This window comes from Aquarana catesbeiana, linkage group LG07 (genome assembly GCF_042186555.1).
Source record: "Aquarana catesbeiana isolate 2022-GZ linkage group LG07, ASM4218655v1, whole genome shotgun sequence".
Taxonomy (NCBI): domain Eukaryota; kingdom Metazoa; phylum Chordata; class Amphibia; order Anura; family Ranidae; genus Aquarana; species Aquarana catesbeiana.
In genome coordinates this window covers 103301154-103322165 of record NC_133330.1, presented here as the reverse complement: position 1 = coordinate 103322165, position 21012 = coordinate 103301154, and the positions used below count along the sequence as shown (strand labels likewise).

Here is a 21012-nt window from a genome sequence, read left to right as displayed (position 1 = left end):
TGAACATGTTCTAAAGGGCTTCTTTTGTTTTGGTTACTAGGGGTACTGGATATGCTTATCTGTATCACTAATTTTACTTCCTCATGAAATACGATTTTAAGTGCTGCTATTAGTTTCTATGAACAATGTACGCTTTATGATTATTTTTGTGATCTACTTTGACATGTTTGCTTTATGTGCCAAGATATGTAGGACTAATCTTTCCTTGCAAACAGTGGTAGCTACACAAGCTTTGCAGAATTCACATATTCAATGGAGAAGCATGTACACCTGTACTGTTCTGCATATTGTTATCCTAAAAAGAAATTCAAATTTCAAGCATAATCTCAAACTGGTCCCAGGCAAAGAATTCTAGATCATAAAATGGTTATCCACATTCACATTGTCTGCAGCTTGTGAAACTTGCTGAACTCAGCTTGTACAGCCTATAAAAATAGTTTTGCCCCTATTAACGGCCATAAAATAAAAAGGAACCGATTAAGGATTAGAAACCGGCCTTAGGGCTTGTTAACACCGGGGTCACACTCTGTAGAGGTAGATTTCTTTTCAGAGAGTTCCTGAGATGAACTATTAGATGTGAAGTGTGCATAGAGGAGCGCAAATGACCGCAACGCCAAACACTGAACCTTCCAAACAAATGGAAGTGAAGGGGAAAAAGAAAGGTGAGGTTCGGGAGCTCATAGATGATGTTTGAAGGAAGCAGAAAACACAATTTCTTGAAAAATAGATTGTAGGGTCACTTGACAGTGGATGTGTACAGAATTTTGGAGAATAAGGAAATGGTTTAGTGTCACTTTAAACCCAGGGTAAGAGCTTTCCTGCTGGAAAGTCAACAACCATCCTTTCAGCATGTATACAATGGAAGGTCTATATCAGGGATATGGAATTAGTGGACCTCCAGCTGTTGCAGAACTACAAGTCCCATGAGGCATAGCAAGACTGACAACCACAAGCATGACACCCAGAGGCAGAGGCATGATGGGACTTGTAGTTTTGCAACAGCTGGAGGTCCACTAATTACATATCTCTGGTCTATTTGAAGTATTGGTAAATTATTTTGGTAATGTTATTCACCCATCTGGTCTTTAGAACTCCAATAAACGGAATTACAATGTAGGTAGATTGCTAGCGTTCCTCCTAATATCACCTTAGATTTCATGCAAAATAATTTATGTTGTATCTGGCCCAGAGAAAAAGCTTTAGCACTGCACCATGATCAAAGCGTAAATTGGAGGTAAAACGGATCCTGACATAGTTTACAAGGTAAACCGTGATGTGAGTCAGGAAAAAACGTGAGCTATTATCCCCCTTAGAATGCTCTATTTACCGCTTGTGGAATTTGGTTGAGGTCAGCGTCTACATCATATAACAATTAACCATTTGCACCCTTTAGGAACCATGTGGACAAATGTTGTAAACTCTGGAATATTAGACCTGCACAGAGAACCACTGGAGCAAAAAATACAGTATCCTGATAACTCTATGCAGTTAATATACGCAATAGTAGCAAGAACATATATAGTACTATCAAGAATATGGATTTTTTTTTAAATTTAATCTTCATGTTTACATGCAGAGTATACTGTGAAAAGGGTTGAAGGGAGATAAAGTGTGCCAGCTTGAGCGCTATGTTAGCAGTTGCAGCAAAAGAAATAAAAGATGACCATTGTAAGCAACAAAATCATATTTGAAAGTGTCCTAGTTTGTCCCAACCTGTCACTTTTGCTGAACACTCTTTTCTTTATGTAAATGTGGAGAAAAGCAGAATTAGAATGTGGCTTAATAAAAAGGAATGAACACACTGAATGCCTACATTACATGATTACCTGCATAAGAGAGATCAGAAATCGCCATTTTCCTTGATAGTGATCCTTTAATATTATGCAGAAATTTTTCTTTAACATCATCCAGTTCCTACTGCAGGGTGACAGAAGTGTACTCTGGGGTGTGTGGGTGATATTTTTTTTTTTATATACATCTCAGGAAGCTGTATGTATGTACAGGGGAGGGAGGTGCTGACTCAGGAAGTGTACGTGTGTGTATATATATTTGTGCGTATTCAAAATATTTTTTATAATAAGCTGCTGCTGCTTACGATAGCCTGAATACTATAGCTAATGGTGAATGTGGGGAAAATATATAAGCCCCTTACCCAGTATTCTAGTGAAAATAGAGTGATTACAAACAGTTTAAACGTGATGAGTGTCCATATAAAAACTGAAATTAAATAAATTGAGCCTCCGGTCCCAGCTGATGCCTATTACAGGGAAACGCATCGGAGCAGCACTTCTGAGACGTCACCACGTATCATCCTGTTGGCAAGATCCACGGCTGTGTTACTATTGTGAAATTCACTGCTTTTCTTGAATGCGAGTGCTACATATTTTTAATAAAATATTGTCTGAAGTACTACACTATGAAGCCTCTTCCTTCCTTTATCCCATGTATCTGAGATAACCTGGAGACAGACGGGCTATATCCAAGAAAGATCCTTTATCCAAACAGCCCGGTCCCATTGGAGAGGAGCAGTGTGTAGAGGATTTAGAGGAAAGGATTATTCATGCTGGCGATCATTTGCATGAGCGCATCTGATCTCTATAATTTGAGATCCAACTGCTCTGGTAAGCGGCTTTGATTTTATATGAAGGAGAAAACATTGAGTGAACACTGCTTTTCAACTTCTTGCCTTGGTTTTAAACAGATGTTGGACTTTTTTATGATCATTCAATTTAATTTCAGTTTTTATATGGGCACTCGTCACTTTTAAACTGTTTGCAATCACTCGATTCGCACTGGAATACTGGGTAGTGCATGCATACATATATATATATATATATATATATATATATATATATATATATATATAAAAAAAACACACACAGTTGTGCTCATAAGTTTACATACCCTGGCAGAATTTATGATTTCTTGGCCATTTTTTCAGAAAATATGAATGATAACACAAAATCATTTCTTTCACTCGTGGTTAGTGTTTGGCTGAAGCCATTTATTATCAATCAACTGTGTTTACTCTTTAACCCTTTCATGACTAAGCCTATTTTTGAAATTTGGTGTTTACAAGTTAAAATCCGTATTTTTTGCTAGAAAATTACTTAGAACCCCCAAACATTATATATATATTTTTAGAAGAGAGTCTAAAGAATAAAATGGCGATTGTTGCAATATTTTTTATCACACGGTATTTGTGCAGCGGTGTTTTAAACGCAAATTTTTGGAAAAGTGACACTTTCATGAATTTTAAAAAATCCAAACAGTAAAGTTACCCCAATTTTTTTATATAATGTGAAAGATGATGTTACGCCGAGTAAATAGATACCAAACATGTCACCCTTTATAATTGCACGCACTCGTGGAATGGCGACGAACTACGGTACCTATGAATTTCCATAGGCGACGCTTTAAAAATTTTTTACGGTTACCAGGTTTGAGCTACAGAGGAGGTCTAGGGCTAGAATTATTGCTCTCGCTCTGACGATCGCGGCGATACCTCACATGTGTGGTTTGAACACCGTTTACATATGCGGGCGCGACTTCCGTATGCGTTTTCTTCGCTGCGCGAGCTCGCGGGGACGGGGTCGCTTTAAAAATTTTTTTTTTTTTTTTTTATTTATTTTATTTATTTTTGTACTTTTATAAATTGTGTTTAAACATTTTTTTTTTTTTTTACTTTTATTGCTGTCACAAGCAATGTAAACATCCCTTGTGACAGTAATATGTGGTGACAGGTACTCTTTATGGAGGGATGGGGGGTCTAAAAGACCCCCCATCCCTCCTTTACACTTCAAAGTATTCAGATCGCCGAAAACGGCGATTCTGAATACTGTGTACTTTTTTAAATTCGGCGCCATTGGCAGCCGAGTAAACGGGAAGTGACGTCATGACGTCGCTTCCGCGTTTACAATTATAAGGCTGGAACGAAGCCGCTCACAGCTTCGTTCCAGCCCGCCCCCAGCCGCCGGAGATTCCCGAATGGACACCGGGCCTCCCGATCGCACGGGAGGCCCGGTAACAGCGGCGGGAGGCGGCGGGAGGGGGGGGATGTCCCCTCCCGCTCCTCCGGTATAACAGCCAAGCGGCTTTTAGCCGCATCGGTTGTTATATTCGGGTAGCCGATCGCCCGCTGAAAACAACGGTACCGGGATGATGCCTGCAGCTGCGGGCATCATCCCGGTATGACCCCGGAAAGCCGAGGACGCATATGTGCGTTCGGTCGGCGGGAAGGGGTTAAATCATAATGGCAACAAACTACCCAAATGACCCTGATCAAAAGTTTACATACCCTGGTGATTTTGGCCTGATAACATGCACACAAGTTGACATAAAGGGGTTTGAATGGCTATTAAAGGTAACCATCCTCACCTGTGATGTTTGCTTGTAATTAGTGTGTGTATAAAAGGTCAATGCGTGTCTGGACTCCTGACAGATCCTTGCATCCTTCATCCAGTGCTGCACTGACATTTCTGGATTCTGAGTCATGGGCAAAGCAAAATAATTGTCAAAGGATCTGCGGGAAAAAGTAGTTACCGTATATACTCGAGTATAGGTCGATCCGAGTATAAGTCGAGGCCCCTAATTTACAGCAAAAAACTGGGAAAAACGTATTGACCCGAGTATAAGACGAGGGTGAGAAATGCAGCAGCTACTGTAAGTGGAAAAGAGGGTCAACAATGCCCATCTGCAGCTGCATGCCTCCCTGTCCTGTGCCTACCCACATGTTCACCTCATGTAGCACAACAAATTGATTTTCAGGTCCCATACCAAGTAGCTGCCATGCTGCAGAGTGAACACAGGGGGGTGTTTGCACAGTTCAGAGAATACTCTGCATTCAAAAGACTGTATGAAGCATTGGACGAGATAGAGCGACATGGCAGTGACATCACAATCTCCACCATGTTCAATCAGAGAATGCATGGCATGCACTGAGAAAGATGCAAGGCGTTCTGTAAATGGCGCCCGTGCCAAGTGAGCAACCCCCTGTGAACATTATGGAGGCAGAGCAGCCACTCAGCACAGGGCCCAGAGGACAGCAGCAATCACTGCAGTAGCAATGATTTCCAGCTTCCACAGGGATTGGCCAAGTATGGCACATGCACACTTACATTGCTCCAAGCTGGACCATTGTAACTATGAAAAAATACATAAAAAAAAAAAAAAATAAAATCATACTTCAGCTTTAATTGTGAAATGGTTTTTAACCACCAAAAACAAAAATGTAATATATTAGCTGCATTTTTTTCAGGCTGAACCTATTTTCTGCAACTACAGACACATTTATTTTATACCTGTTTGAAATCTTGTGTCCTTGTAACTGCCTGTGCATTGAACTGAAATCTCAAACAATATTATCAGCTCTCCCAGCTATCTGCTGTGAACTACAAAACAACTTCTTTTTATGTAATGGAGATGAGAAGAGCTGTTTGTAGTCCACATCAGAACAGCAGCCTAGGGTGACAATGCTGCTCCTCCATAGATACAATGCAGTGTGTGAGAGTTGTCACTCTAGAATAGGAAGTATGTTACTGGCAGGATCACCAGTAGAAAATTAAAGAGTACTGAAAAAAAAATGCAGTCATTAAATCTACGGACCTGTAAGCTGCAATATATACATATCTTATTTATGGGTTTTGATACACTGCACTAGATTAGATCTTACGTATCGTTACCTGATGTCGTAGGGTGACCACTGAAAGTTTAAACTTAGTTTAATTTTGTGAACTTAGTACAATATAAAAAGAAAAATGTTTTAGTTTATAAATGGAGGACACTATATTGCATGATTTCATCTCATCAAATCTTTATGACTGAGTAGGCCACTAACCTAGGCTCATTGACTCACTGAATACTGAAGGCAACAAAGACAACGGCTCCAACTGTCCCCATGTTTCTGTCCTCACCGATTCTATTCAAACCTAATATTCCAATCATTGAGTACTGCAGACTACTGCAATACTTTATTTTAGAAACTTTGGGGACGGAAGTATTTTTAGCAGCCAACAAGCTTCCAACTGCCATTTCCACAGTCACGGTTTGACTATGAAGAAAGGATTCTGACTGGTTACTATGGGGCAACAAAAATATTTCCATTTGCACTTTCCATACATCAGCTTCTTTGAGAGGTTGTCTTATGTGAACTGAAATTCAAAGCTGCATATAGTATTCGGGGGAGGGATGGGAGCCAGTACCTGGTTTTGACAGTTCTCCTCTCCCCCTCCCTTCCCGCAGTCATTTGGAACATGTCAGAGGTTCCAGAAGACCAGGACCATTCCCAATACACAGCATGGCTCTCCTATGGGCAGTGTGCACCTAGTTGTGAAGCCGCAAGCTGTCACAGCCAGGTGCCCACAGTTGAGATGCCCGCGCCGGGGACAGAAGACCAAGGAAAAGCAGAGATGGCTCAGGTGAGCACATCACTGGATCGTGGGAAAAGCCAATGTCTGTTTATTAAATGTCAGCAGCTACAGTTTTTGTAGCTGATGATTTTTAACAAACACAAAAATGTCCAGAGCTCCTCTTGAGTTTGATCATGTGACAATCAAAAACATTTGTTAACCGCTTGCCGACCTCCGCACACAGATGTACGTCAGCAGAATGGCACAAGCAGGCAAATAGGCGTACCTGTACATCCCTTTGAATTTGTCACCTATCGGGCACCCGCGTGCCACTGTGGGTGCGTGCCCTCGGGTCCTGGGACCTTGATGTTCGCCGGTGGCCCTCGATTGCGGTGTGGAGAGGCAGAACGGGGAGATGCCTTTGTAAAAAAAGGCATTTCCCTGTTCTGCCTTGTGACATGAGAGAGATCCACTGCTCCCTGTCATCGGGAGCAGTGATCTCTGTCATGTCAGTGGTCGCCCATCCCCCTACAGTTCGAACACACACTTAACCCCTTGATCGCCCCCTAGTGTCAAAAGTGTCCGCCATAATGTCGCAGTCATGATAAAAATCGCAGATCGCCGCCATTACTAATAAAAAAAATAATAATAAAAATGCCATAAATCTGTCCCCTATTTTGTAGACGCTATAACTTTTGCGCAAACCAATCAATATGCGCTTATTGAGATTTTACCAAAAACATGTAGAAGAATACATATCGGCCTAAACTGAGAAAGAAATTTGTTTTTTTATATATTTTTTGTGGATATTATAGCAAAAAGTAAAAAAATTGCTTTTTTTTCAAAATTGTCGCTCTTTTTTTATTTATAGCGCAAAAAATAAAAACCACAGAGGTGATCAAATACCACCAAAAGAAAGCTCTATTTGTGGGAAAAAAAGGACGTCAAATTTGTTTGGGTACAACATCGCAGGACTGCGCAATTGTCAGCTAAAGCGACGCATTGACAAATCGCAAAAAATGCTCTGGTCAGGAAGTGGGTAAAATCTTCCAGGGCTGAAGTGGTTAAAGTTCTAACAATGTTTAAAGTGCCTCTCAAGGCAAAATTCACCCTATTTGCTCTGTCTCATAGAAAGTAAAAGAAAATCCCAAATTTTAACTGACATCGGAACAGGAATAGAGGGGAAATCTTACAATGGGGAAACTAGTGCTGGTGACACCCCGGGATTCCCTCACTTTGGATGGATTTTTGTGGGCTAGGGGACAGAAAGTAAAAGGAAATTTCTTCAATGGGACAAAGATGGCAAAAAAAAAACTGACAGGGGTTATGACCCTCCCTCCCTAAACTTTATGGACAGTTTCCATAGTTCATGGATGGTTCATGCTACTGAGTGAGTCAACCTTCTGGTTTTGATGTTTTGCAAATGAAATTTGGCACACAGTAAATTAGGTGACTGCCAAAAAAATTGTTAAAAAATGCTCATCATCATTATAGGATAGGCACACAATAATGACGATTACCGTATATACTCGAGTATAAGCCGAGTTTTTCAGCACATGTTTTTGTACTGAAAATGCCCCCCTCGGCTTATACTTGAGTCAAGCACTTTTCTGCAGCAGAGAATGACATTTTCCGAACCGACTTTGGGGCCCCGTATCTCGGGGCCACTTGGAGCTAGGAACCCCAAATTTGGTGTGCAAACCCAGTGGAACTAGCACTACAACATATCCTGGGGTTCAAGCACTACAACATATAAGCTGGGTTCCAAGCACTAAGTGGCCCTGAGATGTGGGGCCCCAAAGTCGGTTCGGAAAATGTCATTCGAAAAGTGCTTGACATTTTCTGAACCGACTTTGGGGCCCTGTATCTCGGGGCCACTTGGTGCTAGGAACCTCAGCTTTCGATATGCTGTAGTGCTAGTTCCCCTGGGTTTGCACACTGAATTAGCACTAAGTGGCCCTGAGATACGGGGCCCAAAAGTCGATTAACTGTGTCCATCTGCAGCAATGTCATTTTGGGACCCTTTAGGTCCAGGGACCCCAAATTTTGGCTGCAGCTAGGGGGCATCTAGGAACCCTTGACTACCAAGTTTGAAGATCGGGGGACCTCTGGCTGCAAATGGGCACAGTGAGGCATGCAAACGGGCACAGTGAGGCTGCAAATGGGCATTGTTGACCCTCTTTTCCACTTACAGTAGCTGTGCATTTCTCACCCTAGGCTTATACTCGAGTCAATAAGTTCTCCCAGTTTTTTGTGGTAAAATTAGATGCCCTGGCTTTCATTCGGGTGGGCTTATACTCGAGTATATATGGTAAGTGGTTTCTCCAGACCCTCTTTATACATTTTAGAGTAAAAATAATTTGACTTCAGACCTAAATGATGCTGTACACGCCCTGGTCAGGACAGCAATGAGGTCATACACTAGATAAAATATAAGTATTTAAAAAAAGAAGGTAAGGTTTAAAACCCGCTTTTTACCCCTCTTTGTTGATGTGTTTTTGGGAAATTCTTCCCGTCCCGGAGGTGCAACAGAAAGTCAGATGAGAGGAACAGCTGTCTTTATTGGAAGACTTACCATCACGGCTTTGGGTTTCACCCTCTGTCTCAATGACAATGGTCACAAGCACAAATAGGGCGAGTCTACTCAGTGGGGACACAGACAACAACAAAAACTTGTCAGAGGTTCTAATCTTTCCCTACTCCATCATTAGTTTAGTCCTAACTGTAGTAAGGTAAACATTAACCAAAGATCTTAGAAAGTAATCATATGTTTGTGCTCTGGCACCTTTTCTCAAGCTCCAAGTAAAGTGCATGGAGAGGTAATGCATCTGTGTTTCTCGGGGCTGTAAGTTAGACCTGCAAGTTTTGGTGCAAAGCACATCTGTAAAACACATGCTCACCCTAAAGTCAATGGAGCCAAAAATGCCTCATTCAGCTTCAAAAGTAGCTGGTTTGTCTTTTTGAACTTTAAGCCCTTTTCACACGGGTGGACTGATCGGATCCGCCTGTCAGTTTTTCAGGCAGACCTGATCGGACTATCCATTGTCCCTTTATAGAGCGACGGATGAAAAAGTTTACACCAACCTCATCTGCCTGCTAAAAAACAGGCGGGTGAGGTATCCCTTTCCCATCCATCTGGCAGATCCGACCGCCCATAGAGGAAAGCAGGCTGTCTTTCTCTGCTCTTCATAAGTAGAGGGGACACGGACCTGTCATCCACCCGGATAGAACCCCCACTGAGCAGGCGGATGCGCTGGCGGAGTCCACCAATATGAAAAACCCCTAAGCATGAAGCTACAGGTGCCTGAGTGCTCATATGCAAACAGGCACAATTTAAAAATACTGGATGTTGGTTGTGGAGTGTTTTGGAACTTTGAGCTTCAAGCTACAAAATGCTCAATTGTGTGAGAAATTAAAAATGGTATTTGGCTTTGCAGCGGCTACACCAAATCATGTTAAAAGTGCTGTGAAGTTTCTATAAACAATTACCAAGATAATAAAAGTACTTGTGCCAATTTTATTACCTAAAAGCTGTTCCAAAGTATACACCATTATCAGAGCCATGTAAATACAACGTACTTTAGTTAATATAAATTCAGTTTTGGACCAAAAATAGAGTAAGCTTCCACCATGGGACAAATTCGTATGTACTACTCCTATTAGTTTGTCATGGCAAGTGCTAATAAAGCAGGCATTTAGAAACTGGCACTTTTTTGCCATGCACGAGTCTACATTAATCCCAGAGTTGCTTACATATCCAGTAGGGATGAGCTCAGGCGTCTTCAGATCCTAGTCTGAACTCACCAAAGCGAACCCACCAGGAAGCTGTCATCTGTACTGAGCCGAATAATAAGCGTCCGAGGCATTATACACAAGAGACGTGGATATGTGCGGCTGCAGGGTGAGGAATGCCCTGGCTGCTTATGATTGGAACAATACAGATGATAGCTTCCTGGTGGAATCGCTCAGGTGGGTTGGGATTAGGATCCAAAACATGCCTGAGCTCTACCCTAGTTGTCCAGGAAGAAATTTCCCATCACACAAGGCTCCTTTCACATGGGCTTTTTGATCAGGTCCGCCTGTCAGCTTTTCAGGCAGACCTGATCGCCCCCTCCAGTCTCTTCAATGGAGCGGCAGATGTCAGTGGACACATGTCTGCTGACATCCGCCACTATCCGATCTGATCCTGTCTGCCAAAAACAGACGGATGGTTGTCCTATTTACCATCCGTCTGGCAGATCGATGGAAACGCACAAGCCGGTCCGCTTCTATCTGATTGCCCCATAGAGCAGAGCAGGACTGTGTCCGCTCTGCATAGTGGAGCAGACCTGTCATCCACTTGCTTAGCGGGGGATCAGTGGAGAGATCCTCCACTGAGCAAGTGGATTGCGCTTAGCGGAGGCACCCGTGTGAAAGGGGCCTAATGCATGTAAAGTGCAACACAAGAAGACAAAACGCATAAATCACACTTCAAAGCTTATGGTTTTAGGCAAACAGGTGTGACTGGGTCCTCATACAAAGCTTCTGGACGATCACATTACTTTTTTGTGACATGAACAATGGAACCATATATATATATATATATATATATATATATATATATATATATATATATATATATATAAAAAAAAAAAGATATATAACCAAACACAAAAATACATGCCACACACACCCCGACACCACCAACAAGTTCTACATTCTCAAAAAGTACAAAAACAAACAAACTTTACCTTAACTTGCAGCAAGCAGTACGAGGCAACTAGTTTACAACGACCAGGTAATACCTTTAAAAACATTTGACGCTTAAAAATGTAACTATGCAAACTGACAGAACAAAGAAAACACAACATGAAAGATGTAATGAAATTGTCCACTCACATTTGAGCTTTGCTCATTTTACAAAAGGTCTTCCCTCCATGTGCAGTTAAGCTCAAAACCTGTATTCTGTACAACAATCTAATTTATCTATTATGTGGAAGTTTACTTTTAACAATGCAGGATTTTCACGAATGTGGAACACCACTGCTATAACATATTAACTTAAACACAATACTAAAGCATGCTCATCCTTGTAAGCTACCGCACCTTACATACTTACCATATGCACAATGATTTAGCTTGTTTGATCTTGACCTTCAAGCACTCAATAAGGTGATAGTTACCTGAGACACAGCATGTCCTTGGCACATTCACAATACTTCCCCAGCTCTACTCAGTGAATCATATGTGAAACATTACTTCTTCTTTGGAAAGATAAATAGTTTATCCTCTTTATCATGGCAGCCTCCTGTAATTTTCTTCATTTTACAACATTCAGATGGGTTGGAGGCATAAGTGCAGAGTAGGAGGAAGGGGTGGAGGTTTTACTGGGCGCTGGTTTTATGGCCATAATGGGTTCAAAAGGCAATCAGATAGTTATGCTATAAAGAGTGTAAAGTTCCAACTGCTCCCAGCAGGTAATTCAATGTCAGGGTGAAGTTGTATATCAACTGAAGGGCAGAGACACAACAGAACATGGTTAGCTATTTCTCTGTTGGTTTTATTCTTTGCTAAGAGCCTATGCCTGTAGCCAGGTAACCTCTTAGGAGTTTGGTGATTCTCAATCACAGGTGGAACAGATGAGATCAGCAATAATCACTCCCCTCATTTAACCATTCTGCTGCCATTTGTCTCACTCCAGAAACAAACATATAGAGTTTTCATTGGAAGCCTTTAAAGGGTAACTCCACTTTTGTGAAAAAAAAATAGCATATAAAAAATGACAACATATACAATTGTTACACAATTCAATTTAATATGGCACCCTGGAGGAATTCTGTACTCTGTTGGTGTACAGAACGCCCCAGTAAATGTCATTTCCTGCTTGTATGATTGGTAATAAGTCCGCACTACGATACAAGTCCCATTTTAGGCTCCTCCTGCAATGGAATTTTTAGTTTTGATGAGATAATCCCTACAGTTCAGTACACACTGGTAGATAATCGTCCGAACGTTCCCTAACATTTTTCCAAAAGTTCCTTCCTTGTTAAAAAGAGACTTCCAATATTGGTATGAAAAATGTCATAAGGTTACATGCAGTAGTGTGAACCTAGCCTAAGTTACAAGCTCAATATATAGCAGCTTAAAGTGGTTGTAAACCTGTTTAAAAAAATCCTAAAAAAAAACAAAAAAAAACCTGCAAGACAAAGGCATAATGAGCTAGTATGCATAGCATACTAGCTCATTATGAATTACTTACCTGAGATCCAAGCCCTCGCAGTGGTCCTTGTTCAACGCTCCAGCGGCCAACATCTCCCCAGGGGGTTACTTCCGGATTTCAACCACAACTGTACGTGCCGCTGTTCAGATCACCACACTCACAACCAGCGAGAGCAAGACACACAGAGCAAAATCCCCGTCTCTTCTCCGCAGCGCTGACTGACAGAGTGTTGCCTGTTACTTTCTGATTTTGATGTTTTGACATATTATCAAGATCTGTGTAGCTCAACACTGTAGCTGTTCTAAGAAACACTGGAGCAAAATCAAAACTGTTGCCCATTGAGGCAAATCTGGGTTTATTTACGTTCAGGGAAAATCAAATAACAATGGATATAGGCATTGCCTCATTTTTATAGGTTGCCATGCTACAGTTTGCTAAGATCCAGCATTCTGTGTATTAAGCTGATACATGGATCAAAATTTGGCTGGTGCATCAGAGACTGGACAAATTAAGTTCTAAGTGTGGGCGCTGTGGTTGTACAGAAGTCAATCTACTGGTCTTCTTAAAGAGGAGGTTCAGCCTGGTTGAAAAAAATTAAAAGTCAGCAGCTACAAATACTGTAGCTGTTGACTTTTCATATTATTAGGGCACTTACCTGTCCAGGGAGCCTGCGATGTAGGCACCCCAGCCGATCTTCGGATCGACACCTGAGTGCTGCCGCCAACATTCCTGGCAAGGGAACCCAGCAGTGAAGCCTTTCAGCTTCACATTTGGTTCCCTACTGCGCATACGCAAAGCGAGCTGCGCTTTCTAATTGACCCAGCGGCGGGGGAAGGAGGGGGGGGCGAACTTCCAGGAGATTGGGCTGCAGCCCCGTCTCCGGAAGTGGGGAAGGGGACCTGTCAAAAACAGGCCCCCCCCCCCAAAGGTGCCAAATGTGGCACCGGAGGGGGGAGGAAGCAGATAAGCGGAAATTCCACTTTTGGGTGGAACTCCACTTTAGCCCAGGTTCACACTACAATGGGCTGCGGATCGCACAGGAGCGCTGTGCGTCCCTGTTCCCCGTTTCAGGGACGAATCAGGGCAGATTCTATGCCTGAATTTGGCCCTGAAACGGAGCCAAAGACGCACAGCGTTTTTGTGCAGTGCGCTCCGCAGCCGCCCCGGAGATATGTGAACCGGCTCCATAGGGAGCCGGTCACATTCTCCTGCTATGCGAATTAGATGTGCGGAAACGCACATCTAATTCGCATAGGTGTGAACCCGGGCTCAATCTGCACTGCCAGCTATAGCCTGTGTATTCTTATGGCGGGGAAGTCCCCCTGCTGTCAGAATACAAAGCAGGGGGACTCAGGTCATTTTCTTTTTTTTAGCGGTGCCATCTTCCCACACTTGACAGCTATTGTAGGCGAGCCGACATACAAGTTACTCCCCCTCCCGGATTGTGTCCAATAAGCACTCTATGGTGCTAGCCCAGCACAAGTGGATGACATTAAAGTCTACTGCAGTGCGCATCAAGCGGCGATCGCCCCAGCTTAGATGGGGGGAGCACCACCAGTCACCTTCTGTTGCTGAGCACTGAAGTTACTTGAAGAACTACAACTGACTACTACTTTTTTGCAATATATACATGTTTGCATCACTTGCTCACATTGTGGGATTGGTTCTTTTGGACTATATATATATATATATACTTTTTATTACTTTTCATCTATTATTTATTATTTTTTATTTTAGTTTCATATATGCTTATGGATTTATGGACTTTAATTTAAGGCTGGATTCCTTTAGCCTCTGGTGTGATATATGTTAATATTTTCATTTATTTCACATATGGTATACACTTATATCACCCGGATGGGATGTGTAGGCAAGTCTGAGTGATCACACACAGTACTTCCCTCATATGTGGTGTATATCTATTGTTATTTGCTATATCACATTTGTGTCAGGGTATGGGTACACCCATCCCTGGATGGTACACTCACTTACCCACCTCTGGATAGTACACTAATGTGGAGTTGGTTATTTTAGTTATTTTGTGGTACACAAATTTGCACATTATATACAGTTTTTTTCCTTTCCTTTTTCTGGTCACATACCCTGTTGGTATACATATATATTATTTGAGGGTAATGCCAACCACCCCATTTCTACATTTCTACTGATGTGAATGTACAATGTATATGTTAAGCGCTGCGTAAATTGATGGCGCTATATAAGTACCTGAAATAAATAAAATAAATAGAGCCAATTCTATACCCACAGTTGATCCAGAGGAAGGCAAAAAACCCCAGCAGAGCATGCTCCAATTTGCTACAGCAGGGGAAAAAATTATTTCCTGATCCCCCAAGAGGCAATCAAATTTTACCTGGATCAACTTTACCTATAAATGTTAGTACCCAGTTATATTATGTACATTGAGCTGGCCAGAACCACCTCTGGAGGAAGTCTATTCCACATTTTCACAGCTCTTACTGTGAAGAAACCTTTCCGTATTTGGTGATGAAATCTCTTTTCCTCTAGATGTAAAGAGTGCCCCCTTGTCCTCTGTGTTGAACGTAACGAGAATAACTCAACACCAAGTATATGGACCCCTTATATATTTGAACATGTTGATCATATCCCCCTTATTCTCCTCTTCTCAAGAGTGAACAAATTCAGTTCCTCTAATCTTTCCTCATAGCTGAGCTCCTCCATGACTCTTATCAGTTTGGTTGCCCTTCTCTGCACTTTCTCCAGTTCCCCGATATCCTTTTTGAGAACTGGTGCCCAAAACTGAACCGCATATTCCAGATGAGGTCTTACTAATGATTTGAACAGGGGCAAAATGATATCTCTCTCTCTGGAGTCCATACCTCTCTTAATACAAGAAAGGACTTTGCTCGCTTTGGAAACCGCAGCTTGGCATTGCATGCTATTATTGAGCTTATGATCTACCAAAACCCCCAGATCCTTCTCCACTACGGACTCCCCCAGTTGTACTCCCCCTAGAATGTATGATGCATGCATATTCTTAGCCCCCAAGTGCATAACTTTACATTTCTCAACAATAAACCTCATCTGCCACATAGATACCCAATTAGACAGTGCATTGAGGTCAGCTTGTAAATTGGAGACATCCTGTAAGGACATTATTTCACTGCATAGCATGGTGTCATCTGCAGAGACAGAAATGTTACTTCTGTTCCCAGACCCAATATCATTTATAAAGATATTAAAAAGTAAGGGTCCCAGCACTGAACCATGGGGTACACCACTGATAACCTCAGACCATTCAGAGTAAGAATCATTAACCACTACTCTCTGAATTCTGTCTTTTAGCCAGTTTTCTATCCATTTACAAACTGATCTTTCCAAGCCTGTAGACTTTACCTTACTCATGAGCCGTGTATGCGGAACTGTATCACTTCACCTCACTTCAGTGTCCAGAAGCCCCCCTAATACTTACCTGATCCCCATCTCGATCCAGTGATGTCGGCTGCCCGGGAGTCTTCCTCCTTATTGGCGGAGACACAATAGCGGCGCCATTGGCTCCCGCTATTGTCAAAGTCAGTGAGCCAATGAGGAGAGAGAGGGATATGGCCGAGCCATGGCTCCATGTCTGAATGGGCACACAGAGCAGCGGCTAGTCCCGAGTGTGCCCATAGCAAGCTGCTTGCTGTGGGGGCACTTGGCAGGAGGAAGGGGCTAGGAGTGCCAGCGGGGTACCCAAGGAGAGGAGGATCTGGGCTGTTATTTGCAAAACCACTACACAGAGCAGGTAAGTATGACATGTTTGTTATTTTTATTTAAAAAAAGAAGACTTTAAAAGATATGTATTTTTTTTTGTTTTAGAATCATACTTACTTAGGTGGATGCAGCATGGGTCCGATGCTGCATCTGTCCCCTGCTGCCTCTAACACTGAGAACTGAGCAGTCGCTCGGTTCTCACAGCTCCGTGAGCAGAGAACTGCTGACTGTCAATCAGTGGCTCTCATCTCTGCCTCCTCCTCGCTCACTGGAGTGCTGGGCTCAGGCTCTCATCAGCTCGCTGATAGGCTGGGACGGGTGTGGCCTCGGGATCTAGGCGGATCCCGACTCTATGGTTGTGATGACGCCGGAGCCTGGACCGACTCTGTGATGTCAGAAGAGAGCGGGTCACAGGAGTGCAAAACATACTGCACTCTTGTGATCCACAGGAGAAGTACCACCAAACGAGCTTTGGCTGTACTTCTCCGTTAATATCACTTATAGGACAACAATAAATCTGATGTATTTTTGTAACTGTATAAGGTTAATTCATGTAACAAATTCTCTGTATGGATTCTTTTTTTAGTTTCACTTAATTGAATTGCTTTTATTTTTCTCCACATCTAAATGCAGACAAGGCTGTCCAGGCAGAGTGACTTACTATTGCTAAGTAAAACCATCTGCCTAAGTAATGATCTCATAGTAAGGCACATTGGAAAGAAGGAGGCGGAGCCCCAGCTAACACCCAGTAAGCTAATTAGCTTTTGCACCCCATGCTTTTTAAAGGTCTTAAACAGGAGGTAAGGTGCAATGTACAAGCACCTGCAGGTGGTTGCCATGCATGCCTTGTAAAATCTGCCACCTGTATACACACTTATGCCCTGTACACACAATCAGACACTGATCAGACATTCCGACAAAAAAATCCATCAGATTTTTTCCGACGGATTTTGGGCCAAACTTGTCTTGCATACACACGGTCGCACAAAGTTGTCGGAAAATCCGATCGTTCTGAACGCGGTGACGTAAAACTCGTACGTCGGGACTATAAACAGGGCAGTAGCCAATAGCTTTCGTCTCTTAATTTATTCTGAGCATGCGTAGCACTTTGTGCGTCGTATTTGTGTACACACGATCGGAATTTAACCGATCGGATTTTGTTGTCGGGAAATTTTATATCCTGCTCTCAAACTTTGTGTGTCAGAAATTCAGACGGAAAAAGTGCGATGGAGCCCACACATGATCGGAATTTCCGACAACACAATCCGATCGCACTCTTTCCATCGGAAAATCCGACCGTGTGTACAGGGCATTACTGTACTGGTTTTAACCATCATTAGCTGTATTTGTTATTGCTAGTCCTGTAAAATTTATTTTTTCAAACATTTAAAATATTCTTTGAAACAGGGCGAGAGCGATTCTAGCTTAATATTCGCATTGCACTGGTATGAGATTTTCTTACAATTTAAAAAAGACCACACTCGTGACAACCTTTTAGCAGATCCAGTGTATTAAAAAATAACTTCTGAAAAAAAAAATTAACAACCCTTCCCTAATCAATACAAAACTAGCTAAAATATGAAGATTAGAGAGCTTAATCATTATGTGAATACTGGAGTTTGAAACCCCCCCATGATGTCATACTGAATGGCACATTTATATCCCTTTAACATCAATGCCTGAAGACAGGAATGATAAAGAGATCAGCCCACCTCCTGCCAATATTATGGTGGGATGAAACTACTAAAGGCTTCTCACACCTCTGGGGAACTTCAGTGATGAGATCTCCCAGCTTTTATCACTTTATTTCACAAGCCAATGAATTGTATTCTTGTTGTGTCCATGAGAGAACAGTAAAGGAAAACTATGCACGTGATAGAAGCCTTTGCACCAGTCATTTGGCGGTATGGCCCCTTCAAGAGGGCCTGCTCCAAACTTAAGAAATCGTTGCGACTAATTTTATAATTTTACCAATAAATGTAGCAGCATTTTCAGAATCTGTTGCTATGTCTGTGACAGATTCTTAAAGAATCGTTGCAGATTAGCAAACAGGTAGTAATTAGGACCAACTCTCAGTTGATATACAGAGGTACGCCAATACTCAGAATAGGGGACTTCATGCTGGGAAGCTGTCATTAATATGACAGCCGCCTGCACAAGGCTCCATGGTTCCTATGAAGCTGGCAGTCACCAGCATTATAGCAACCCCATTCGGCTGCCGGGCGGGACATTCTCTGTGCTCAGTGGGGCTTCTCCCCACACAGAGCTATGACTGCTGAGCAGGAGTGAGGTTTCAATTACTGCACAGCTTTGAAGGTTTACACAGAAAAGACAGAAAAGACTGACAAAGGGGGAGTACTGAATTATCACTTTGTGTTTGATGTTTGTTGTATTTTTTTTATTTGGATCCCTGCTCCTTTATTTTCAGCCGTCATCTGGGAAATCTCCAGGCCGGCAGTTGATTGGGGTCAGGAAGAGCCATTGGTAACAACCAGACTGTTGGCTGCACAACCCACAGCATCTGAGCAACCAATGCTGCTGTGTTATGGGGTGGGGGAACGGGCTGAACATTCACTGAGTAATGGCGGGGGGGGGGGGGTGTGCGGTCAGTCGCTCAGTCAAATACCCTAAACCCCCCCCCCCTGTCGCTCGCTCATCCGTCCCTCCACCAGCCCCACACTTACCCCATCTAGCAGCTTCGGCTCCTTCCTGCGTCTCCTCCTCCTCCATGGCGGCGGCTTCCTGATTGGCCGGGGGGAGAATCATCAAGACAATAGCGAATATTAATTTGCTATTGTTACACAACTGGGTGGGCTCAGGGCGCAGTGCCCTGAGACCACCCTTTTTGAAGCCAATTAGAGCCTCAGGCTCTAATCACATGCTTCAAAAACATTGAAATCCATGTGTCCGGTGCCCTGCATATAGATTAGGGGCCAGACGCATGGATTAGGGGGGCGGCGCCACCTGCGCCCCTAATGGACGGGCCCACCACTGGCACTGAGAATGCACTGTCCAAGCCTTACTACCACCCTCCAACATGCCTTCATGCAACAAATTTATCTAGCTGTTTCTGACTTTGTCACAGGCACTAACATTTGTCCTGTGGAGGCATGACAAAATTCTATGACACTTTAAAAATTCCATGGAATGTGCCTTGTTTGTCTGAGTATGGAGTCATTAAGCCAGACTTTTGCTGAGGAAAGAGATGTCTGCATTTTCTTTATTTTTTATAGGATCCCTTGCGACTTACTAGATCATTTTCACTTTGCCCTTGAAAATAATCTGGCAAGCCAGCCTCTGCTGTGAAGGGTCAATTGTCTTTCCCCTCTTGGCTGCATTCAAGCCGGGATTTGTTCAAATCACAGTTTTAAAGGGAAGCATTAGTGTATTCGTAAAAACATATTTTGAGTTATTATTGCAACGGTTATCTTAACCCCTTGAAGGTTTTTACCCCCTTCATGACCAGGCTATTTTTTGCCATTTTGTACTGCGCTACTTTAACTGGCAATTGCGCGGTATAATATATATATAATGGGCTAGTGCGGCAGGCAACCTAAAACTAACTGACAATGGGGGGGAACTGACTAACTGCCACTGATATCACCAGTGACACTAATACAGTGATCACTGCTAATAATATACACTGTCACTGTATTAATGACACTGGCTGGGAAGGGGTTAACATCTGGGGCGATCAAGGGGTTAAATGTGTGCCTAACAATGTGCAACGTGTGTATTATGTGCTACTTTTCACTACAGATCTCGTTGTTTCCTCTGTACAGAGACCTGGTTGTCAACACAGGACTCTGGGATGTGATTTCACACAGCCGGTCAGCAGGTCCCGGCCATGAATCATTGGCTGGGACTTGCCAACAGAATCCCGCTGTGTACAATTACAGCTGGTGTCGGCATACGTGCTCCCTAAACCCGGAAGTAGTAGGCAGCAGTGTAGGGGTACGTCGCTTTGCCTGTGCGGGCCACCTGTCCGCAGTACAAAACATATACTGTATATTTGAGGACGATCCACTAGAGGCAGGGTAGATTTGCTACCACAATGACTCTGCATAACTTTTTAATAGTTGTTGAGGTAAGGTATCAGCCACACAGGCAGTCATTTATATTTAATAATTTGGCAAATTCATAGGTTTGCATTGTAGGAAGAAGCAGTATAGAGAACTATTGTTTAGCACTCCAAAGAAGAAAACAGTCTGTGTTTGCAATTGCTGGCCCCAAGAACATATATAATCTGGTTATACAAAGAATTAAATAAGATTAGTTACATCATGACGATCTCTTTTACATGCTTATCTAAAAAAAAAAAAAAAAAAAATCAAAAAAAAAAATCATAGGAATTATATTACCTTTTTTATTTCAGTAGTAAAGTAAACTTTTAATGCCTACATACTAAAGGAATGCTGACACTGGCACCTAGGGGCCACATTCTACCTTCATATTGCCTACTAACCTCTACAATGCACTTGCTAGTCCCCCCAAGACCCCGGACAAATACCAACTTCCTGAAAATCTGTATTTGCATAGTGATAGGCATGTGCTAACACTTGGCAGTACTCCGGCCAAAGGACGAATGTGCATGTGTGTTCTGAGCTGCTAAGTTTGGGTTTTGCAGGGAGCTCCATTGGTATATAGGGGAAACAGGTGGATATTGTGAAGGTAGGATGTGGCAATTTAGGGTGCCCGCCCACTATCCTGAATCTGCATTACTTTTGCTTGCTG

The 21012-nt window shown here is 42.6% G+C and overlaps 1 protein-coding gene across 3 annotated transcripts in view; it reads right to left on the bottom strand.

The window, feature by feature from the left end:
* Positions 1–21012, bottom strand: part of MGAT3 (beta-1,4-mannosyl-glycoprotein 4-beta-N-acetylglucosaminyltransferase) — a 209168-nt gene that overhangs the window by 37281 nt on the left and 150875 nt on the right. Inside the window, exon 1 of one of the 3 annotated variants that reach the window (XM_073592553.1) lies at positions 1827–2149. The exons of the other annotated variants lie outside the window; for them this stretch is intronic. The gene's annotated coding sequence lies outside the window, so the exon portion shown is untranslated. Of the gene's footprint in view, positions 1–1826; positions 2150–21012 lie in introns of those variants that run through there. 3 annotated transcript variants of the gene reach the window in all.